The sequence below is a fragment of the Octopus bimaculoides genome, chromosome 1 (assembly GCF_046866305.1).
Source record: "Octopus bimaculoides isolate indiv1 chromosome 1, ASM4686630v1, whole genome shotgun sequence".
Classification (NCBI taxonomy): Eukaryota; Metazoa; Mollusca; class Cephalopoda; order Octopoda; family Octopodidae; genus Octopus; species Octopus bimaculoides.
The window spans coordinates 36,068,320-36,094,795 of record NC_142928.1 but is presented as its reverse complement, the minus strand read 5'-3'; the positions used below and the strand labels follow the sequence as shown (position 1 = coordinate 36,094,795).

General features: G+C 37.6%; 1 protein-coding gene across 9 annotated transcripts in view; it reads right to left on the bottom strand.

Moving 5' to 3' along the window:
• The window catches only part of LOC106878978 (uncharacterized), a 198,143-nt gene that overhangs the window by 129,705 nt on the left and 41,962 nt on the right, over nt 1-26,476 (bottom strand). For 4 of the 9 annotated variants that reach the window (XM_014928353.3, XM_089350385.1, XM_089350380.1 and 1 more), the window contains exon 2: nt 25,290-25,461. The exons of 4 other annotated variants lie outside the window; for them this stretch is intronic. The gene's annotated coding sequence lies outside the window, so the exon portion shown is untranslated. Of the gene's footprint in view, nt 1-3,993; nt 4,219-25,289; nt 25,462-26,476 lie in introns of those variants that run through there. One more of the 9 variants, XM_089350373.1, reaches the window with a different exon arrangement.

The following is a 26,476-nucleotide window of genomic DNA, read 5'->3' as shown; positions in this document are numbered from 1 at the left end:
CACAGAAACAAATCAATCCATCATGTAATCCATAGTGTCAGAGCTACGATTAAGTATCTTCTATCAAAAATCAAAATTACTTTAGGTACATATATTAAAGTGCACTACCCAGAGACTCAACCAAACCTTGCAGCATGGATCTCAATGAACATAGTGTAAGTTGGTAGACCATTCCACTAGGCAATTTTGTGTGTGCACATATGTATAAATATACACACACATATATAAACATGTGTATATATATTTATATACTGTGTGGTAAGAAGCTTGTTTTCCTACCACATGGTTCGAGGTTCAGTCCCACTGTGTGGGATAACAGGCAAGTGTCTTCTACTATAGGCTTGGGCCAACCAAAGCCTTGTGAGTGGATTTGTGATGGAAACTCAACCTAAGAAACAATAACTCTAAATAAAAACTGACTGCGACCATGATAACTTGGCTAACTTACACCAATACGGAAAGTGGACATAAAACGACGACAGCGATGACGGTGACAGTGATGGCAACAGTGACAGTGGCCATGACGACAATGAGAGCGATAACAACATTTGCATCTCCATAAGACATTTCCAAAAGAAGATTTCTGCATCTTTAAAACTTCCTCTCCAAAAATTTTCAAATCTTCAAACCTTCCCCAATACTTTCCAAAATAATGAAAATGAACATATTTTACAATTTAAGAAATTCACCATCATCATCATCCTCATCACCATCATTTAAAAAGAAATAAAATGAACTAATATTATAATATAAGAAAGAAAGAAACTAAATACAGCTTCATTATTTTGAATTATATATATTTTTTTTTTAATATTTCTTGAAGCAAAATGGCATTTTATTTTACACAAATGTAAAATTAAGTAAAAAAAAATGTATAAAAACATTTTGTCTACTATTTGCCATTAATATTTAAAGAATACTAATGAACATATGACTTTTAAGAAAGGCTACCAAGTTCGTTTATTTAGTGCATTATCAAAGTCCCAGAAATACCACAAGCTTGACTGTATGAAAAAGGTCTTAAAAATAATAATGTTAATATAAAACTACATGAAATAATGCATTATAGAACACAGAATCATTATAGGGAGACATGTGTATTTAGTATTTAGCATATAGAATTTTCCCATGAGACATTCTCCACTCCATTAGACCTATTCTACCACATACACACACACACATATATATCACAAAACAAAACAGGAGAATGATATCAAATGTGACATTATATGTAAAATATTTAGTTACATTATTTTATATACATTTCATTGAAGAAAAAAAAGATTATTTATTATATAATGTAAATTATATATTCAAAATGTATTTATCAATTTTGAATTACTGGATTGTTGACTTGCTGATAGAACTAACCATCACAGAGGTAGCAGCCATTCAGTAAAGAATACAAATAAAGATCACAAGTCTCTGAAGAGTTGGACAATACATTTTATCTTGTATCTTTTACTTGTTTCAGTCATTAGACTGCGACCATGTTGAGGAAGTTTTAGTCAAATGAATCGACCTGAATACTTATTTTCTCTTTTTAAGCCTTTAGCATTTAAACCGGCCATATCCGGCCAAAAGTATTCTGCCTATTCTATGTTCAAACTGACCAGATCTAGTCTTTCACACCAACCCTACAATAACATTTTAAAGATTAACAGCTACCTCATCAAAATCTCATAGCTACAAGATAATGCATGATTAGTTCAAAACAATGTGGATGAAAAAGCATTAATTATGGCAGAATAATGTGAACACTAAAGGGTTAAGCCTGCTATTTATTTATTCTACCGATTTCTTTTGCTGAATGGCTAAATTATGGGGACATAAACATACCAACACCAGTTGTCAAGCAGTGATGAAAGACAAACACAAACACTCACACACACAAACACATATATATACAACAAGCTTCTTTCAACTACCATCGACCAAATGCACTCACAAGGCTTCCATCTACCAAATCAATTCACAAGGATTTGGTCAGTCTGGGGCTATAGAAGACACTTGCCCAAGATGTTGCACAGTGGGACTGAACCCAGAACCATGTGGTTGAGAAACAAACTTTTTACTACACAACCACATTACATTATGTAATAGTCTTTTTTTTTATATAATGAAATGTATGTAAGATAAAGTAACTAAATATCATATAAACAATCTCTCGTGCTTTGTTGATATGCTCTCTACATGCTCTCTGTGACATATCCAAACTCTAACTTCATATTAAATGATATGAGAACAGTAACACAAACAGGCATACACAGAGTTATTTTTCATGCAATTCAAGTTTAAATTGCTCTATATGAAAACAGACACATGCACGCACACACACACACATACATGCACGCACACACACACACACACACACACACACACACACACACACACACACACACACAAACACTGTACTCTGAATTAACCTTGTATCCAGTACATATTTCACTAAATATGATCTTACAAATTGTACTCTGAATTTTTCTATCTCAGCAAAAATGAATTTTTTTTTTAATTAAATTTAGCTAACATATGAACTATTAATCTAGACATCAACATTTAATTAAAATTTTCAATTTAATTAATAGCAAAGGAGTTAGTAATTTATCTCTTAGGCTTAATTTTTTTCTTGTTTTGTTTTGATTTTCTATCGTTTTTAAATTTTTATTATTTTAAAGAAATCTATTAATGTCTTAAAAGAGCCAAGATTTTGTCAATAGTTGAAAATGCTTCTATTGACACATGCAGAATCCCAAGTTCTGTACATACCAGATTTGTTTTTCTTTTATACAACTGTATGGTAAGAAAAGTGGTAAGAAGTCTGCTTTCCAACCACATGATTTCAGGTTCAGCCCCACTGCATGGCATCTTAGGTAAGTGTTTTCAGGCTGACCTTGTGAGTGGATTTGGTAAAAGAAAACTAAAAGAAACTTGTCATACATATAAATGTATGAGTATGTATATGTATGTCTATCTTTGTGTTCATGTGTGTGTCTCCACTCACTGCTTGATAACTGGTGTTGGTTTGTTTACAACCCCATTATCCCCATAATTTAGCAATTCGGTCAAAGTGATTGATAAAAGTCACAGACTTTAAAAAAAAATAAACACTATGGCTGATTTATTCAACTAAAACCCTTCAAGGTTTCAGTAATGACTGAAACAAGTAAAAGATAAAAATTATTGTTAAATATAATCAATTAGAGTTAATAAAGACTAAAAAACAAACATAAAAGGGATGCAATTGCCTAAGCCTTGACAGAATATTAAAGGTCAGTGCTTAGCTCCAAATTCATGGCCAATAAGTGGATAAAGAGATAAAGATCCCTTGCACTCTGATACAATGCAAATCTACTGCAGGTAAAATTCTCAGATGATCTGATGCTTTTGTTTGACAGCTAAGAAACTGAGGTGATGTAGAATAGTATTGTGACCCGAACAACTAGATGTCTATGGTGGATTTAATCTTTTAGCATTCAGATTACTCTATCAAATGTAATGCTTATTTGTTCGTGTTGTTTAGAATTAATCATGCATTAATTCTTTGAGATTTCGATGATTTGACTATTTTTAGAATGACATTGTAGGGTAGATGTGAGAGACTGGATCTGGCCAGATTGAACATAAAACATAGAATATTTGGGTTGGATATAGCCAGTTTAAATGCTAAAGAGTTAAACTCATAGCTTTTGTGTTGTATCCTGTCCACTAAAACATGTCAAACATTTGTATTCTTGCCCTTGAGTAATTAAAACCAAGAATGCAAAAATAACAACAAAAAAAAAGAATGTTAAAAAAATAGTAAATGTATATGTAAGTGGATGTGTGTGTGTGAAAGCATGCATACACACATATTAACACTATGATTCCCCAATTAGATTTACTCCCTTGATTTAGAAGATGAAATATGCACACACACGTTTTACATACAGCTTGTATTTCATGAGACTCTTTTCATCAACTGTAAACTGGAGATAATAACAATTTCATTACCTTCAGAGTGCATCACCCCACCAGTGCTGATACTACTGGGGGAACATCCAGGTTCTTTAGGCCCACACTGTAACACATTTTTCCATCAGTTACTCAAGTAACCATCACATAAGCACTATGCAATTATAACCCATTTCATTTATACAGCGACTATTTTGTTTTACTGCTCGCTGAGGAGTCTTTGCTCTCGGCTTAAGTCTTTTTCTCACAAGCTATGCAACATACAGAGATATGACAAAGCAAAAACTGTTTTGCTTTATCCATGACAAAGCATTTTCTACTTCTTTCTCCCATTCATGAATCACTACTCTGCTTATCTTGTCAAAGTTTGATGCCAGCCAGCCAGGTAAGACACTGGATCCAGTAACAAATTCATATGTACTGGAACAGCTCCTTGTTGATAACACCACACCTTAAAATTCCATGTCAAATATGTCACAGATGGCAGGTAGCTCCTATTTCAGCTTGCATTAGCTTTCTGAACAGATGTGTCTCCAGATATATTCAGTGGCGGGAATTTCAACTTCGTTTTTATCTGCATTCCATAAAAGACCTTACTTTCCACATTGAGGAGGGATATCAGACAGAACAGATCAGTCAATGACACTCTCTCTTCCTTGGGTACCTGCATGTTCTTTGCTAAGCACCAGTCCTATATTACAGTCCCTTCATCATCGTCGTTTAACGTCCGCTTTCCATGCTAGCATGGGTTGGACGATTTGACTGAGGACTGGTGAGCCAGATGGCTACACCAGGCTCCAATCTGATCTGGCAGAGTTTCTACAGCTGGATGCCCTTCCTAACGCCAACCACTCCAAGAGTGTAGTGGGTGCTTTTACGTGCCACCGGCACGAAAGCCAGTCAGGCGGTACTGGCAACGGCCACGCTCAAAATGGTATATTTTACGGGCCACCTGTACAGGAGCCAGTCCAGCGACACTAGCAACGACCTCACTCGAATCATTATTCTGAGGGTGCCAGAGTAGTGTTTTTAAAGTTTGTATAAACTACCATCATTGCCAAGGACGCTTTTGCATCTTGCTTTCATAATCATCTCAATTTCACTGACTGTAAGACTCAAAATGCCACACTGGTCCTCAAATTCAGATGGAAACAAGTTATCAGTAATGTAGGTTTACTATGGTGGTCTCATATCTTCAGCAAAACTAAAGGGTCCTCTCAACCTTACACTCTACAGACTATGCTGGGAACATTATTTGTGGCACCAGCACTATAGAGGAAGCCACATCCACAACATGACTAAAGGAATTTTTGACCCCACATCTGCTTGCTCCCCTATGCCCTTTACAGAGTGAGAGGCAGAAAGAATAAGATAGAAGCATGAATGATAATGATAAGTTATACGAGAGACAAGTGGTAAGATTATCAGCATTCAGAGATAAGTATGTACAGGCAAGATAACATGTGCAAGAGGACAGAGTGACAACAGAATCTATGCAACCCAGGAAATAAAGTGAAAATAGAGAGAGAGAGAGAGAGAGAGAATATGTGGGTGAAACAGAGCAGGAGTATAATGGCAGATGGAGTAAATGGGGAGATGAGTGGCAGTACAGGAGAGGAGAATTAGGGTATACACACATATATATTGCACGAGAGAAAGTTGGGGGGGTAGGTGCATGCTTGTGTGTGTGTGCGTGTATCCATGTCTTGATATCATGCAATAATTGTAAACAAACATTACTATCATACATGCAGTGTCATTTGTTTGCAATTTTCTGTGAAAACATGTCCAGCCATTATATTGTTTGTGCTCAAAGGACCCAGGGAAAATATTCCCTTGCTTGGATATAGGTGAAACTTGCAATAAGAAGGGCACCCAGCCTTAGAAAAATCTGCCTTGTATTGTTTTTGATCCAGGCAAGTATGGAAATGATGATGATGATGATGATAATGGTGGTGGTGGTGGTGGTGATGGTGGCAGTGGTGATGATGATGATGATGTAAAATACACATGCACACAGATTTACATGCACAGCCACACATACAGAGAGTTATGGAGAAATTAATGTTAAGTGTAAGCACATGACTAAACATAGTTAAAATTTCTAAATAAATAATTCTAAGAAATAAATAAATGAGTAATAAAATTTAAAAAAATAAATATACATACAAATACAAAAGCTAGTTAGAAATTTTGCTCATGGTTGTCAGTGACCAAAATAAAACAAACAGTTGAGATGTTTTCATTTGAACAGCTAAGACCAGCCAGCAGTAACCACCATAATTAAACATTGACAATTACAAATAGAACTTAACTAATAAGTATAAAGACAATACAGTGCACACACATAAATACGTATACACACACATAAATACATACAAACTTACATAACACACATATACAGATTAATGGTTGGTTACCAAAAATATAGAACTATTTGTTTCTACTCCTTTTCTTATTCTACCTCCTCCTACTTACCCACTATCCCATCTGATTCCCTCTACAATTTCCCATCTGTTTTATTCATTTTGTGAGTGTGAATGTGTGTTTGGATATGTGTGCAAGTGTACAAGTGCATATACATGAGTATGCATATGAAAACATGTATGTGTGTGTACATATGAATGTAAGAGTCCACATGGGTATGTGGACATGTGGAGTACATGTGTGAGCATGTATGTGTACAAGTCTGCTTTATTCAGTCATTTTTTTTTTCTCTCATTGGTATGAGTTTGATGATTGTGCAAATTTAAACATCTGACATCTGCTTCTGGAAGATCTGTTTTCACAGCTGTATGCCATTCCTAATGATTACTTTTCATCCATGAAAGTGAGAGTATCATATCAACTATTTTTCCAATAAGGTTAGACTGACAGAGCCTGAGATAACTTTGGCAAGTGAAGATTTCTCAAGCAGACCAAGTAAAAATAAGTGAATACCCCTTAATACTTGATGTAGGTTACTCCTATGAGCTGGTCCTTGCTTCCAGCTTCATGTCATGAATTAAGCACAAAATAAATCCTTGTCTTTCCCCATATAAGCAAAGGCGTGGCTGTGTGGTAAGAAGTTTGCTTCCCAACCACATGGTTTTGGGTTCAGTCCCACTGAGTGATACTTTGGTCAAGTGCCTTTTACTTATAGCCTCAGGCTGACCAAAGCCTTGAGTAGACTTGATAGAAAGAAACTGAAAGAAGCCCATCGTGTGTGCATGCGTGTTTCTGGCTGTGTTTGCCCCCCCCCCCCCCCATCACCGCTTGAGAACTAGTGTTGGTGTGCTTACACCCCTGTAACTTAGTAATTTGGGGAAAGAGACCGATAGGATAAGTACTAAGCTTTAAAAAATAATAATTCGAGGTGGTGCCCCAGCATGGCCACAATCAAATGAATGAAACATGTAAAAGAAAATACATCCTCACATCTGTTATAATTCCATTCACATCTAAGATGCTTTAAAGAAATTTTAAATCAGCCCAAGTTCATAGTTGGTGCTTATTTTATCTGCTCTAGAAGGATGAAAGACAAAACTGACCTTGGTAGTAACTAAATACTGCAGGCATTTTGTATGATGCTGTTTTGATTCAACACCTCAAAAAGATGCCTATTTTGTATTACTGAATATTCTTTAGCATTAAGTCAGCTGCAATGAAGTAGACCTAGTCTACTCATGACCATTCCACTTTCTTCAAAAATCCAAGATAATATTGTCAAATGTGCGCTTCTATAAAATAGCCCAGTATGAATTGAGGGAGATTCAGCTACTATTCATAGCTGTTAGAGTGATCACTTTGAGTAGTCGCAGTATGTGCAGGATTTTCTAAAGAGCACGCCAATGTAAAATAAAAAAAATTTCTTAGTAGTGCAGCCCACCTGATGATGAATCATGTCTCGAAAAGGGTTGCTCATGCCTGACCTAGAGATTCCCTTGTTGGCTTGTTTTATCACTGGTAATAATCCAAGGGTCTGATTTTTATCGTTTACAGCTAAGTAAATGGAACCAACAGCGAATAATGAGTCCAGCCCACTAAAAACATAATCTTTACAATGGATTTGAACTCTTGATTATACAACCTCATCCACTTGGTTATTTCTATTTCATTTTACACAATCAGAAACAACCCTTGCAAATACACATAAGTCTTCATTTTCAACCAATTCATAGCAAGCTATCATGTGTGTTTGACCTCATTTCTTAGGTCAAATACACAGGATCAACGAATTTAAGTGGCCAGGAAAAGAAGGAAATGTAAGATTGAACCAACAAGAAAATAATAAAAATAACCATAATCTTTTTCTTTTTGGTTAATCAGACATGGGACAACATTCATGACTTTTGTAGGTCTTCCAAGATAAAGGAGATGATAAATGTGGTTAATGTCTAGTTTGGACTTGTGTAGGTCACAATAGAAAATATATATAGGCAAGGGAAAGAATTCCATATAGCTGCAGCACTGGGAAAGGATATCAAGCAAAGTGTCTTGCATGAGACTCAGTAGAAGAAAGGAATTTATCAATTGGGTCATGGTAGGAAGTTTATCCAGCTAATTAGTTTAGATGAGCAGAGATAATGCTTGTAGTATGTTAGTGAGTATGTCTTTGCTAAAAACAATAAACGGCCTTCTTTTGGATATCTCAAAGATGTTTATGTGTATTGTAGAAGTACCATTCCAGATGTAGAGCAGCACTCCATTGTAGGTCTTTGCTGAGGTTTTTAGAGGTTGGTAATTGATCAGGGTGGAAGTATTTTCTGGTCCCAAAGAGGAAACCTAGTTTTTGGATGAAGTCTTTACAATGTTTTGGGAATATTTATATCTTTTCTAAAAACACTATTGATGGAAGTAACACATGTCAGATTTGGAATTTTAAATAAAGACACATTCTTGGTTTGTACTTTATCGAGAACATACTTTGCCAAGGACTTACAAAAATATACTTTGTCGAGAAGAACCTACCACCATTGAGAATATACTTCATCAAAAACACTTAAAAATACCAGCAATATATTATGGTCGATTAATCTGACTATACTGTGTTCAACTTTATAAAATGTACTTTTGTGCTTAGGCAAAAATAATTTAACACTTTTTTTTTTTTTTACATAAGTCAAAAGGCCTTGTATTTATAGGGAAAACTAAATGAGATTGTACAATGTTCAAGCTATTTTCAATAACATTAGTGATTGTAGGTGAAATGGCTACAATCAGATATCAAAATCAAGTTGAACATTTGGTTCAACAGAAGCAATAAATAATTTTTTTTGTTCTTTTTTTCATTTTTCTTATAGTACAGAGGCCCCTTTAAGAAGGATTTTTTTTTTTTTATGTACATCACTACCTCCAACCTTCCTCCACCTCAAAGTGTTGCTCTGTTCAGATTTCATGACATTTTCTAAAGAAGGAAATAAAGCAAGTAGTCAAAGTGTGTGTGTATGTGTGTGTGTGTGTGTGTGTGTGTGTGTGTGTGTGTGTGTGTGTGTGTGTGTGTGTGTGTGTGTGTGTGTGTGTTGTGTGTGCGTGTGCGCGCATTCCTGGAAGACCAGCTTACCAGGCATGTGACAGCTGTTGGAATTATAATTAAAGCACCAGGTGGAAGAGAAGGGGTGGAGGGAGAAAAGGAAGGTGGGAAGGAAAGAAAGGCGGAGCAGAAGATAGATGAGAAAGAGAGAGCGACAGTCAAACAGAAATAGGCACAGAGAGAGAGAGAGAGAGAGAGAGAGTGTGAGAGAGTGAGAGAGAGAGGGAGAGAGAGAGAGAGAGAGAGAGTGAGAGAGAGAGAGAGGGAGAGAGAGAGAGTGAGAGAGAGAGAGAGAGGGAGAGAGAGAGAGAGAGAGAGAGAGAGAGAGAGAGAGAGAGAGAGTAGGGGTGCCAAGGTAATGGATGGCAGTTATAGGACTGGAGTTAGGAATGGCTGGCTGACTGGCTGTATGGATGAATAAATGGCTGGAGAGGAGATGGGGGAGAAAGGAAAAACATTAAAAATAGAGAGGATGAGGTATAGGCTAGTGGTGCCAGAGAGAGAGAGTGATCACAGGGATTAGATATAGATAACCCTGATAAGTTAAATTGTCAGCAAACAGCCATACCCTTCCCCAACACAACACACACACACACACATGTTTCACCTTAAAGTTAGATTATAATCAAATGAAAAGAGAGGTGGTTATTGATAGGACTTTCAGAGACATGCTGTGTGATGTGTTGTCTAAGTGGTTCTCTAACAGGTGAAGAGAGAGAGAAAATTCCCTTAATATGTAATAATGATTTCTAAAACAAGCACAAGACTATAGATTTCGTGTATAGGTGCAGGTGTGGCTGTGTAGTAAGAAGTTTGCTTCACAACCACATAGTTACAGGTTCAGTCTCCTACATGGCACCTTGGGCAAAAATCTACTATGCTTTGGGCTGACCAAAGCCTTGTGGGTGGATTTGGTAAATGGAAACTGAAAAAAAGTCCATCGTGTGTGTGTGTGTGTGTGTGTGTGTTTGTGTTTGTCCCCATCACCGCTCGACAAACGGTGTCGGTGTGTTTATGTCCCTGTAATTTGGCAGTTCGGCAAAAAAGAAACCGATAAAATAAGTACTAGGCTTTAATGAGAAACAGTACTGGAGTCGATTTGTTTGACTAAAATCCTTTCATGGTGGTGTCCCAGTATGGCCAGCCTAATGACAAACAAGTGAAAGACATATTCTGTTGGTGGAAGTGGGAGTGGGGGATATAGTCATTTTCAGTTTCTAATATAATTCCATTCACATCTAGGATATTTTTATATTATAGGAGAATAAATCAACTTCAATACTTGAATGGTACTTTATCAAACCAAGAAATGATGAAAGGGAAATTTGACCCCAGCAGAATTTGAACTCAGAATGTAAAGGGTTGTTAAATACTATAAGGCTTTTTGTCTGATACTATAACAATTCTGGTAATCCACCACCTATAGTTGTCTGTATAGACATCAGTAGAAAATAAACAGATACTTATTTTTAAACCACTCATAGGTGCAGACATGGCTGAGTTGTTAAGATGTTTACTTCCCAACTACATTGTCTAAGGTTCAGCTCTACTGTATGCCTTTTGGACAAGCGTCATCTACTATAGCCCCTAGGCTAACCAAAGCTTTATGAACAGATTTGTAAATACACAAACTGAAAGAAGCCTGTTGTGCACATGTGTGTGTGCGTGTATGTCTACACACACGTATGTGTGTATGTGTATTTCATGCATACTGACAGCCACATTTTTCTATCAAGGGCTTATATGCCCCAATGTTAGACTATTTTCTTTAGCCAAGTGGTGATCACTTATAAGCTTTAAGCTTATTATTATTATCATTATTATTATTTATAATAATATTATATTATTATTATTATTTACAAGTGATAATTTACAGAATTATCACTTGTCATTGCTTCTCCATTTAACGCAGATAGTATATATATATATATATATATATATATATATATATATATATATATATATATATATATACTAACAAATAGTAAATGAGTATATGCATATATACGTACAGGTATGTGCATACCGACATCCACCTGTATGTATAGGTGCATATATGGGTACAGGACATTGCAAACAAAACGTAGACGAGAAAACACACAAGCCACATAGAGAACATTCTTCTTCATCAGCTACCCCCGTTTTAACACCGGCGTTTCGAAGAGCTGGGCAGGACGCATCGCTAAAACGGCTCTTCCCATGGACCGCAAATTAAATTTGTATACACAAATTAAACCTTGCCATGGAGGAATGTAGTGGCGGACAAAAAACAAGACAGGAAAACAAACAGAAAAGGCTATACGGCTGCACAACAACATACACATATACTCAAATATACATATAATTTTCACACAGACGTATGTATGTGTGTGTGTGTGTGTGTATCCTATGCATACTGACAGCCACATTTTTCTGTCAAGGGCTTATATGCCCCAATATTAGACTATTTTCTTTAACCAATACATGGTGATCACTTATAAGCTTTAAGCTTATTAATTATTATTTATAGAATTATCACTTGTCATCGCTTCTCCATTTAACGCAGAAAATATTTATGTATATATATATATATATATATATATATATATATAATCATCATTTTCATTGTTTAATGTCCTCCTTCCATGCTGGCATCAGTTGGATGGTTTGACAGGAGCTGGCCAGGCAGAAGCCTGCACCATACTTCTGTGTCTGTTTTGGGATGATTTTTTTATGGCTAGATGCCCTTCCTAACACCAACCGCCCCGCAGAGTTGGGTGGTCGGTGTTATACACGCATGTAGGCCAATGAGACTGTATGCTTGTATCTTCTTGTCTAGATATTATGTAATAGTTGCAAATGAGTGTCACTGTTATACAAGCAATGTCATTCATTTCCAATATTCTGCGAAACATATAATTGGTTACAAACAGGTCAAGGTTGGCAACATGAAGGCCGACTGGGTGTAGAAAATCAGCCTCAATAAACCCCATTTGACCCATGCAAGCATGGAAAAGAGTATGTTAAGATACTCTCTTTTACTCTTTATATTGTTTCAGTCATTTGACTGCGGCCATGCTGGAGTACCGCCTTTAGTCGAGCAAATCGACCCCAGGACTTATTCTTTGTAAGCCCAGTACTTATTCTATCGGTCACTTTTGCCGAACTGCTAAGTTACGGGGACATAAACACACCACCATCGGTTGCCAAGCAATGTTGGGGGGACAAACACAGACACACAAACATATACACACACATACATATATATACATATATTCAACAGGCTTCTTTCAGTTTCTGTCTACTAAATTACCAAATCCACTCACAAGGCTTTGGTCGGCCCGAGGCTATAGTAGAAGACACTTGCCCAAGATGCCACACAGTGGGAATGAAACCAGAACCATGTGGTTGTTAAGCAAGCCACTTACCACACAGCCACTCCTGATGATTTCCACAAGACAGTGATAAAAAACAAATCCCCTTCCTCCAAAATAGTGGTACATAACTAAATACTACAGAGTATTTAATCTAGCACTCAAGGGATCAATTTTGTCATTTCCTTATATCTAACCAGTGCACATAAGCGCCTTCATGTTGTTGTTGCAGTTGTTGTCTGGTCACAAACCTTCCTTGATTGCAGATTCTTGAACAAAGATTCTAACCATAAGTATCCCTTTTTGCTTCAAGATATATATCTAGGACTACGGTATCTAATGTGTTCATCCTCTTTTTTAAGACAGTAGGATATGATATAAAGGAAATGTAACTGTTATTTCTAGCAGCTCAAGGGACCATAAAAAGGTTTCATCACTGGGTGTGTTCTTTCGTTTATTTTTGGAAGCACAGTCAAAGCCATGCTGTGATATAAGGCGTCAATGCATTTGCATGCACAGATACATATACTTGTGTGTGTAAGAGGAAGTGCGGGTATATATGTATGCGCAAGTATTTGTATGTGTCACAATTATGCCTATGCATGCTTGTTTATCTAACAGTGTGTCTTGGCACATTTGTGTCTATCCATATGCATATATGGGTTCTCATACATAAAACCAAGTACACAAATACATACGTGTGAGCAAAAGTGTGTATATCTATGTATGCATGTTCATGCATACATGTGCATGTATGTATGTTCATATGTGTGTTTTGAGTGTTTTCATGAACAAATTTTAATGTTTTACATGCAAAAAATATTTGTATTTATTCACAAAAAAGTGTGTTCTATGTATATTTTTATATTTTCATCAATTATAACATTAAATCCTCGCAATGTCTGCACTCTTCAGTGAATATACAAATAAAAAGTTTAATAAAAGCAAAATCTACTTGGAATTGTCACCATATATAGCAAAAGATCAAACACAAACTATATTTCATATTTAATTCAATTCAATTACTTTAATTCTGGGTTGCCTCCCCTGTCTTTTTTTTTTATCAGAATTAACTATTTACACAATGACTCTTCATCATTCATCATCATCATCATTTAACGTCCGCTTTCCATGGGTTGGACGATTTGACTGAGGACTGGTGAAACCAGATGGCTACACCAGGCTCCAATCTGATTTGGCAGAGTTTCTATAGCTGGATGCCCTTCCTAACGCCAACCACTCCAAGAGTGTAATGGGTGCTTTTACGTGCCACCGGCACGAAGGCCAGTCAGGAGGTACTGGCAATGGCCACGTAATTTTAATTATTTAAAATGCCTTAGCTCACTATATCAAGTATGTTATCCCTCATTTTACTGCACAATTATGCATGTGTGGGCGTATGAATACATGAGATTATGTGTTTATAAGATAGTGTATGTGTGTGTATGTATGCTTGTGTAATATATGAGTATGCTAAAAGAGGATTAAAGATATGGAGAAGAAATGCACTCAGCACTACCAGAAGAAATGAGAAAAGAGGTGATAGCTGGCCTTTCCAATCAAACACAGTTATGTGTCTCATCTGCAGCCAAAGTTACATATCAAGGAGTGGGGTGTATGGTAATCAAAGGCTCCACAAATGAAGAAAAAGAAAATATTAAATTCAATAAACAATAAACAGTATGTATATAACATCACAGATCCTAAATGTCAAATGGATGTTTAAATTTACTATATATAATCTCAACATGGCATCACTAAATATTAAAAGGTTTTCTCATTCAACTCAACACATAATAAAAAAGACTTCAAATTCTGCACTCTAAGCTCAATTTCCTAGACTCCACATACAATCCCAGACCTCACAGTAGGCAAGCCAATAAGGTTTAAGATATTCATTCTGCATCAAATTACAGACACTCCCTAGTCACTTTCTCAGTCAGAGAAACAGTGAAATAGTTGTTTGACCTTTTGTAAAGTTGTGACCAATGGCATTATTAATATAAAATAAATAAATTTCCTTCAAATCATACCCTATTATCTTAAAAGAGAAAGGCACACTGCATAATGTAGTCATCTAATCACTAGCGCTAAATAAAGATGTATGGTCACCGCTGGAATAGCTTATCATGTGACTGATCAATCAGGATTGAGTTAGGGTTAAACAACATATAGTAGAAAGGACAATAACACTTTTCACACGAAATATTACAAGCATCGCATGTTTCACATTATAAAGGAATAAGAATCTCTGATCTCTTAGTGCCACAAATCCTCCTCCACCTCATCATTGTCATCATCATTATTATTGTATGATACAAATAAGATTATAATTTTTAGAACGCAGAGTTGCTGTTAGCATAAATATTGGGTAAATTACCCTTACAAGGTGGAAAAATTTGTCAACTATCAACCATGATTGTTGATAAACGTTTCAACGCTTCTAATAAAAAAACTAATATTTGTTTATTTACATTTATACACACATGATCATTATTATTATTATTATTATTTAACGTCTGTTTTCCATTTGTCATGGGTGGGACAGTTCAAACAAACTAGTGAGTCAAGAGACTGCACCAAGTCCCACTGTCTCTATTAGCATGCTTTCTCAGTAGGATGCCCTTCCTAACACCAACCAAATACTAACAAGAATTGTCTATAGAGCAGTAGAACAAAAATTTATTTTCAATAATTCCAAAACAGAACAAAAATTGCTTCTCTGAAGTTATTTTTAGCAGCCTTGTCTATCTATTTTAAAACAAGTATCAGTTGTTGCCATGCAGACCTGGTCAGCTCTGCTTTCAGGGGTAACTAATAAGATGTCTGAATACAACCCATATATCCAGGGTCCTAGTCATGCCACCCCACTGGCTAATTAAGGATTGCACAGTGTACTCTGGTATGCAATAGTTTATCATGTTGGGGTCAGTGTGGCAATATAGGCATGCTGCATATTAGTCATTCTGTTCAGTCTACTCTTATATATCTGTAGACTCTTGTAGTAGCCACAGATGAAGCAAGTAAAATGGTTTCAGTCAGAGCATGACAGCCACCACTCTTCAGTAGTGCTGATGTTTAGACAAAGGGCAACAGTGACTGGACAGACTTATGTTTAAAGGTATTCCAAACATGACCATCCTATCCTTCTCTCAGGCCTTGTGTCCTGGACAATATTAATATGCCTTATTCCTTTCCAAGATAATAGGGTGTAATTTGAGGATAATTTGGCTGCTATTGTTACTGAGTCAAAAAAAAAAAAATAAATAAATAACAGCTCCCTCTTTAGTGTTTGTTTCAATTACTGTGCATCTCAGCAAAGTTTTCAGGGATAATATTGCAAATGTCAAGAATATTGGTGTAAAAAAAATATTAACTTTTTAATATTTGCAATATATGTGGCAAACACATACTGCAAACTATTGTTTGCATTTGAGAAAATAAATTGAAAAAAAAAACAAAAAACAAAGCACCAAAATGTGATCTGACTTGTTCTTTAAACAAACCTTCAACAACCAAAGTAATATAACATTTGAAAATAAATTATTCTCTAGATGACCCCCTAAGGGATACATTCATAAGAGTTGGTATTTTGTTACGGATTCATAATATTAAGCAGATGAGAGATAAATAACGCTTGAATAGAATACCAGTCTATGGAAGGAAATATTATCCCAGACTATCTGGCACCTATTTCCATCCCAACATTTATATAATCTAAAGAATGTAGAAATGACTGTCCTCTCCGGAAGAGACAACAGCACAACACACCTACAGTGGATTTGATCGCAAGAATCTCAAGACATGTAAGATAACTATTAGACCTGCCTCCCTACTTTTCTACTTCTTGTCTGCAGCCTAGCAGAACAAAAGCAAAATGGTTTTCTGTTTTTGATGTATTGCCACCTTTCAGCCCACATAACACAAAGGTCCAAAATATGCTCTGTAGTTTTTACCACCTTCAGGCCCCATCCATTATACACACACACATAATTTTTTTCTTTTTTCAGTTTCTAGTCAAGGGATGTGGCTATGCTGGAGCAACAAAAACTAGTATTGCTATACCTTCATTAAAATTTTTTTATAGTTGGCATTTTGTAACTAAGGGAATTTGATGCTGCTGCCCTATTTCCATATTCTGCTGTGAACGGCTCAGCTGGAACTCTTGACAGAAGGAGATCCAGCTTAGTTTTGAAGACATCTACATCTGCACCATGTAAGTCTTTCAGCTCCTTTGTGAAGATATTGAAAAGCTGTGTGGCCTTAAATCGCAAGCTATTGCAGTATCTGGTTTGTACTTTGACAGCAGCGAAGGGATTTTAGGCACTATGCAATGGCACCCTGTTTTGGTGTTTGCACAACTTTCAACACTAAAGTTTGGGACAAATCCTTCTAGGATCTTCCAGAAGTATATTGCAGCATATCTTTCTTGCTTTCATTCCAGAGTAAAGTGTTAACACCTTGAGTCTTTCCCAGTAGCTGATTTGCTGCATTGAGGCTATCTTCCTTGTGTAGCTATACAAAGAAAATAGTCACTGGACTGCTTCAATTTTTGCCATTAATTTCATACTATGTAGTGACTATATTTGGGAGCAATATCCAAGACAAAGGTCCTTCAGAGGACCATCATGCATTCCTGCTTTCATTCTGAAGGTTCTAAGGATTCATCTGATCAGCAACCTGTATTCCATTGCCAATTTAGCAATATGCACATGGAAGGCTAGACTACTACATATATACATATATATATGTGTGTGTGTGTGTGTGTGTGTGTGTGTGTGTGTGTGTGTGTGTGTGTGTGTGTGTGGTCTGATCAATAAGTATCCGGACTGGTGCTATAAAAACAAAACTACAACATGTACCAATTTGGCATTTAATCTCCTTCAAAGTAGTCCCCTTCAGAAGCCACACACATAATCCAGCGTCGTTTCCATTGATGGAAGTATTCCTGGAACTCATTTTCTGGGATAATCAGCAGCTGCCTCGTCGCATTCACTTTGATTTCCTCGACGTCCTGAAATTTTCTTCCTTTCAAGCGGGATTTGATGTTTGGAAAGAGGCAAAAGCCACAAGGGACAAGATCTGAGGAATACAGTGGCTGTTGGACCTGGGGAATGCTGTGCCAAGCCATAAACTGGTTCACAAGCTGCACTGAATGGACAGGTGTGTTGTTAGCTGAAAGCAGTTTTGGCACAAACTTGGCAGACACACATCTCATACCCAAATCTTCAGTGATAATGGACTAAACTGAACCGTAACTAATCTGCACATTCTCTGAAAACTCACAGATGGCAAATCGACGATTCCTCCTCACAGCTGCACGCACATCTGCGATGTTTTTCTCAGTTCTGTTGGTTGAAGGTTTCCCAGAAAGTTTGTTACTATCGACATTTTTTCTGCTCATCTACTCCTCTCCCTACACTTTCCGCAACTTTGCATAGGCCTCTGAGCAAGTATCACCAACCTTTTGACAAAATTTGATGCAGATTCAAGGTCAATGCGACAATCATATGCTACACACATTCCTTCCAAACAATGCTGTATACAATAGAAGTGAGCTAGAATGTTAAAACTTAGTGCACATGCACAGCAGAGTTCAAGGTCAATCTGTGCCAAGCGTCTTAATTCCACATGCTTTAGCTTCGTTACTATGGCAACAGTTCGGATACTTATTGATCAGACCATACATACATATATATATATATATATATATCATATCATCATCATCATTGTTTAACATCCGCTTTCCATGCTAGCATGGGTTGGACGATTTGACTGAGGACTGGCGAACCAGAAGGCTGCACCAGGCTCCAATCTGATCTGGCAGAATTTCTACACCTGGATACCCTTCCTAAAACCAACCACTCCAAGAGTGCATATACATACATACTATGGTGGCAAACTGGCACAGTTGTTAGCATCAGACAAAATGTCAGAAGCATTTCTTTGAGTTCTTTAGATTCTGAGTTTAAATTCTGCCAAGATCGACTTTACTTTTCATCCTTTTAGGGTCAACGTAATCGACTTCCCCTCCCCTCAAAATTGCTGGCTTAGTGCCAAAATTAGAAAGAATATAAGACTAATATGGATATGGTTAGTTTTCATGTTTACTTCTGCAAGAGAATGATCATCTCTCTAACACTAGCTCTATGTATGTCTCTGTCTTTCACTACTCACTACACAAGAATCAACATGGAAGGATTTTAATTAAGATTATTTGTATTGTCGTTTCAGCTGTAATTATTCTGATATTACCCTTTTACCTTTCCATCTATACACATACAAGTTCAAGAAACTATAAGCATATAACAACATATAGACTTTGAAACATATACACTCACACATACACAAATGCCTCTCTCTCTCACTATATATATATATATATATATATATATATATATATATATACACACACACACACACACACACACACACACAATGCACATGCACACACATACATAAACACTTTATTAACTGTTCAACACACATATAGCCGGACAAGATGTGATAACTACGGCAAGTAAACAAAACCAGAAAGACTAAATTTGTTTAAATTAAAAGAAAAAGTATCAATAAAAACAACAGCAACAACAAAAATACCTTATAGAAGGTGTAAAATGCTGTGAAATAACAGCCACTCCAAGAAAACAAGACAAGCAAACAAAATAAAGGGATTAGATTTTAATAAATAAATCTGCCCAAAAGGCTAACAGCTATCCACAGACTTAGGGTTTCCTAAAATACACTTGTGTAATCATGTAAATATATAATGTTATATGAGACACACACAAACATGTGTATATGTGTAATTATATATATATATACGTATATATGTGTAATTTTGTGTATGTGTGAGTGTATATGTTTCAAAGTCTATATGTTGTTATATGCTTATAGTTTCTTGAACTTGTATGTGTATAGATGGAAAGGTAAAAGGGTAATATCAGAATAATTACAGCTGAGTTCATTCCTCTGTCATCCCACCCCCTCCACCGGAAGTTCATTCCTCTGTCATCCCACCCCCTCCACCGGAAGCTCATTCCTCTGTCATCCCGCCCCCTCCACCGGAAGTTCATCCCTCTGTCATCCTGTCAACCTCGGCTGTCTCCCGGAACCCATCTAGTGGCCTTGGCCATCCTCTCCCCTACCTTTGGGTAGCGCATTAAGGTTGAGAAATGTTTGCAGGTTGTAGGTAATGTTTTGCTTATGAATTCTTCCAATTGCAAGTTTTCTTTTCAGGTACACGACACTGCTTTTCCCCTTCCCAGGCTACAGGCCCACACCCCCAACACCCATACTGTTAGGATTGGCACTCTCAACGTCGGCACGCTGAAAGGTAGATCTGGTGAAATTGTTGAGATGCTTGAACGGAGATGCGTAGATATGTGCTGCATCCAGGAAGTAAGATGGAGAGGAGGTTCTGCAAGGTTCCTCACAGGCAAAGAACACAGGTACAAGATTTTCTGGGCAGGGAACACTGACGGGGTCGGGGGCGTAGGAATACTTCTAGCGGAGAAATGGGTGGATAAGGTAATCGAGGTCGTTAGAGTAAGTGACAGAGTACTTAAGATCAGACTAGTGCTTCATCATAGATTAGCTACTGTCATCTCAGCCTATGCACCTCAACCTGGGCTACCAGATGGTCTGAAAGACCAATTCTATGACACCCTCTTGCAAACTACCTCGTCGACGAGTGACAGGGACCTTCTCTTTGTGGCTGGAGACTTCAACGGTCATGTCGGACGTCGTGCTGGGGGCTTCCATGGCATACATGGAGGCTATGGCTTCGGTTCCCGCAACGAGGAGGGAACCAGACTGCTGGAGTTCTGTGATGCAACCAATCTTATGGTCTGCAATACCAACTTCAGGAAACCTGCCAGTCACCTAGTCACCTACCGCTCCGGCAGACACTCTAGCCAAATCGACTACATCCTCGCCAGAAATAGGGAAAGAGGGCGGCTTATAAATGCCAAAACCTACCCTGGCGAAGAATGTACCCCACAACATAGATTAGTAGTTAGCGACTTTGGGATCAAGGCAAAATGGGTGCCCAGAATTAGACAGGCTTGGAGAAGAAGGGTGTGGAAGCTTAAAGACCCTGCAAACGGACAGAGACTTAGAGACAAGTTACTTGAAGCATTTAACGAAATAGAAGGGGATATAGCATCATACAACGTGGAAGACAATTGGAGATTTCTGCGGGACAACCTGTTGAAAGCCACCGACCAGATTTGTGGGTGGTGTAAGGTCCCCTCCCAACCCAGAGTAACGTGGTGGTGGAACAAGGAGGTAGACAGGGCTATTAGACAAAAGAAACAAGCTTGGAAGGACTGGAAGAACGGTGGTAGCAGGGAATTGTACCAATGTGCCAGAAGGGAGGCTAGGCGACAGGTTTATTTAGCCAGAGGGGAAGCAGATAAGGAAAGATTTGCCAATGTTCTGCGCCGTGAGGACCAAAGACTCGAGGTATTTCGGGTTGCAAGACAGTGTAGGAGAGAGAATAGTGATGTTGTAGGAGAGAAATGTGTTCGCATGGATGATGGTACGCTTGCATTAAATGAGGATGCAAAGAAAGAGGTCTGGAGATGCCACTACGATAGATTGCTTAATAAAGAGAATGAATGGGAGAAAGAGAGCTTGCCTTATGTCGACCCAATAGAGGGACCAGCTATCCGAGTTGATAGTACCAGGGTAGATAAAGCAATTAAGAGTATGAAGACCGGGAAAGCCCCCGGCCCATCAGGAATCACTGCAGAGATGCTCAAAATATCTGGCAGTGTTGGCTATAGCCTAGTCACCCGTATTACGAACCAGGTGATACACGAAGGAGTCATACCCTATGACTGGTGTAGCAGCATCATAGTCAACTGCTACAAAGGTAAAGGGGACGCTTTAGATACAAATAATTACAGAGGCATCAAGCTGTTAGATCAGGTTATGAAAGTTACAGAGAGGGTCATAGCCCAACTAATTAGGGAGCGAATCAATTTAGATGAGATGCAGTTTGGGTTCGTGCCAGGTAAAAGCACTACTGATGCCTTATTTCTAGTGAGACAGTTGCAAGAGAAATACCTAGCCAAGGATAAACCTCTATACCTGGCTTTCGTTGACATGGAGAAAGCCTTTGACAGGGTCCCCCGATCCCTTATCTGGTGGTCAATGAGGAAACTTGGGATAGAAGAATGGTTAGTGAGAGCTGTGCGAGCCATGTACAGAGATGCGGCCAGTAAGGTGAGGGTTGGAAATGAGTACAGCAATGAATTCCGGGTAGAGGTAGGGGTCCACCAAGGTTCCGTCCTCAGCCCCCTATTATTTACCATAGTCCTCCAGGCAATCACAGAGGAGTTCAAGACAGGTTGCCCCTGGGAGCTCCTCTATGCTGATGACCTTGCCCTAATTGCGGAGTCACTATCAGAACTAGAGGAGAAGTTTCAGGTGTGGAAGCAAGGTCTAGAATTGAAGGGCCTTAGAGTCAACCTAGCTAAAACCAAAATCCTAATAAGTAGGAAGGTAGATAAAACACAAACCCCTTCAGGTAGATGGCCCTGCTCAGTATGTAGAAAAGGAGTAGGTAGTAACTCTATAAGATGTACCCGGTGCAAGCTATGGACACATAAGAGGTGCAGCAACATCAAAGGCAGGTTAACTAGCAAGTTAGTTTTTGTTTGTGGCAGATGTTCAGGTGCAATAAAGACTGCAAACAAACAGGAAACAACTTCTATCTCATTCCAGGGTGAAAAACTAGAGGTAGTCGATAGCTTCCGCTATCTGGGCGACCAAGTTAGTAGTGGGGGTGGGTGCGCTGAAAGTGTAGCTGCTAGAATAAGAATAGCCTGGGCAAAGTTTAGAGAGCTCTTACCCCTGCTGGCGACAAAGGGACTCTCACTCAGAGTAAAAGGCAGACTGTATGACGCATGCGTACGAACAACCATGCTACATGGCAGTGAAACATGGGCTGTAACTGCTGAGGACATACGTAAGCTCGCAAGGAATGAAGCCAGTATGCTCCGTTGGATGTGTAATGTCAATGTGAATACCCGTCAGAGTGTAAGTATCTTGAGAGAAAAGCTGAACATTAGAAGCATCAGTTGTGGCGTGCAAGAGAGACGATTGCGCTGGTATGGACATGTGGTGAGAATGGAGGAGGATAGCTGCGTGAAAAAGTGCCACACCCTAACAGTTGAGGGAACCCGTGGAAGAGGTAGGCCCAGGAAGACCTGGGCTGAGGTGGTGAGGCAAGACCTTCGTACATTGGGCTTCACCGAGGCGATGACTACGGACCGAGACCTTTGGAAATGGGCTGTGCGTGAGAAGACCCGGCAAGCCAAGTAAGATCGTTGCCAGTGCCCCTGGACTGGTTCTTGTGCGGGTGGCACATGAGATGCACCATTTTGAGCGTGGCTGTTGCCAGTACCGCCTGACTGGCTCCTGTAGGATTTTCGAGCAAGATCGTTGCCAGTGCCCCTGGACTGGCTTGTGCGGGTGGCACATAAAAGACACCATTTCGAGCGTGGCCGTTTTCGTGCGGGTGACACGTAAAAGCACCCACTACACTCTCTGAGTGGTTGGCGTTAGGAAGGGCATCCAGCTGTAGAAACTCTGCCAAATCAGACTGGAGCCTGGTGTTGCCATCCGGTTTCACCAGTCCTCAGTCAAATCGTCCAACCCATGCTAGCATGGAAAGCGGACGTTAAACGATGATGATGATGATGATGATGATATATATATATATATATATATATAGGCACGTATACATACATATGCATACATGTGCCTATATATACATATATATGCATATGTGCTTATACATATATATACATGCACCCACATATGCATCTATATATATGCATGTGCGCATGAACTGTATGTGTATATGTGCATGTGCTTATATGTGTGTGTGTGTGTGCATGTGCTTTATATGTGTGTGTATGTATGTGAATGAGACATAATACTGTCAAATACTTACATGTTAACATAATTAAACTATTTATGTTCTTTTATAACAAACAACTAATTATATTTTAATGAAACTTAATGTAAATATATGAAACCAAATCTGTTTTTCACACATGCACACACACACGCGCACACACACATATATTCAAATGTAAATAACTAGTTTAGGTTTTTACTATATCAATGTCAACAGTGAAAGAAAAAGAAAATATGCCAAGATACTGAGGCACAGACAAGATTGTGTAGTTAAGATGTTCATCTCTCAACTATATTTTTTCTGGTTCAGTCCTACTGTTTAGTACCCAAGAACTATATCTTCTACTGTAATGAATTTGACAGATAAAACTGTGTGTTTGTGTATGTGTGTGCATGAATATTTTACATTCAGCACTTTACATGAAAAAGCAGTATGTTACAAACACTAAAATTTATTGCCTTTCCTTGCCGATAAATCATCTGCTAGCTCTGTGCTTTCAAAGATGTGAAATGAGAAAAAAAAATCCCTTACTTGAAAAAGAGTTATGGGTGAACATCAGAGAGAACATCTGATAGTAAAACAATGCCCCAATACTTATTTGTCCAATCCATAGTAGGATGATAAAACAGATGTAAAACAAGTAAACAGATAGTTTGCTGAAATTATAAACAGAGCCATCAGTCAAAACTCAAAAATCTGAGTATTACTGGTTGATGAGATACATGTCAAAACATCATTATCCCAGAATCCCCTGTACCAATGAGTCAAGCGTGTTATGAAAACACTGTCATAAAAAAAAAAGGAAAAGCTGTTCTCCTGCGACAAACACAACAGCAGTTAGCTTATTTGTGTTCGAATTTGCCAAAACATGTTAAGAATTAATATGCAATTCATTGTTTCAGATTTCACTGTTCACAGTGCAAATCACAATTCAATACTGGTTGGTAGATGTTCACTGGAATTATAAACAAAGCCATTAGTTCTTGTTTAGATTCAAAGATCCAGGTACTTCTGGCTGACGAGACACAACACATCAAAACATCAGTGTCCCAGAATTCATTGCACCAATGAATGAAGTGTGTTATGAGCATGTTGTCATAAAAAGAAGCTATACACTCTTGTGACGTACACAACATCAATTAGCATACTTGCATTAAAATCTACCAGAATATATTAAATATAAATATGCAAATCATCATTTCAGTTCACAGTACAAATTATGATTTTATTATTCTCATATTCTTTTATCAATTCCAATCACTGGAGTGTGACCCATCTGGGACACTACTTTAAGTGCTTAGTCAATCACATAAACCTCAGTTTTTTATTGGGGGTGGGGATTGTCAATCTGATCAAATTGCAAAAGTATACTTCTTGACAGAATACTGGTTACATTTTATATTTTATATGGCATCAGTTTTTACATAAACAGAGACATAAACATATGTATATAAACATACAATCTGCACAAATTTTATTGCCCAAATTCTATTCATAAGATTTTGATCAAACTGAGTCTATAGTAGAAGACACTTACCCAAGGAACTGCACAGCAGAACTAAACTTGGAATGATGTGATTGCAAAGTAATATGTCATGTTTATCACCATTATCATCATTTTAACATCTACTTTTCCATGCTAGCATGGGACAGATGTAATTTGTTGAGGCAGATTTTCTACAACTGGAAGCTCTTCTTGCTATCCCTCACTGCAATGAATGTAATATTTTCCTTTAGTCCTTCGAAGATGAACAGTATAGCATGCTGACATGGAAGATTGCAAATGAACATCTACATGGTTATTCAAACCTATTAGAAATAACAACCAAATTTCCCTCAAATCACATTCCACTGTTTTCAAAAGAAAAAAAAAGCAAGAACACATTGCATAATGTAGTATTAGCTACCACCACCACCACCACCACTACTACTACTACTACTGCTGCTGCTGCTGCTACTAATACTACCAAAAAAAAGGAAAATGAACGTATGATCATGGTCATGGTTGAAATGTTTTTAATCATGGGTTTGCTCGACCCAGCGTTAAACAACAACAATGGTGATTTCTTTTGCCTACATGAAAACATGAATTTCTTTTGCCTAAGCATAAAACTAAGTGAATCATATCATGTATCATTGGTAATTAAACAACCCACTGCTGGATTAACCATTACACAAAATAAATATGTTTAGGGCATCAAGGAAAGGGAGGCACCACAGTAATAGTAAATGGTTTACGGCACAAAAGAAATCACTTTAAACTTGCTAAAATAATATTCAAAGTGGTTTATAAGATCGGAAATATAATTTTGAAAAGTTCATGGTGTCATAGTGAGGATCTGATCAAAGACTTTGCAATTGAAAAAGTAGAAAACTTTTCAAATATAATTAAAATGGAAGTATACAAAAAAAAATTTTATTTTCCATTTTACTGTCAGTTTTGTTTAGTTTGAAAAATGAAATTTATTTTATGGCTTATTATTGTTTATATTTTGAATTACATATATATGGAAGCACCAAAATCTTTCAAGTGCTTAGGGCCTTTCTGAGTCTTAATCCAGCTCTGAATCAACTCTAAAGAAAGGCAAAGCTAGCTTTAGAGAAATTTGAACCTCAGTTAAGTAGTTAATCTATCAGTAAAGCAAATGCTAACACATAGTATAGAGAACAAGAAAACTTTAATTAATCTCCCTTCATTGAGAGGAACAATGTTTAAATCATGAC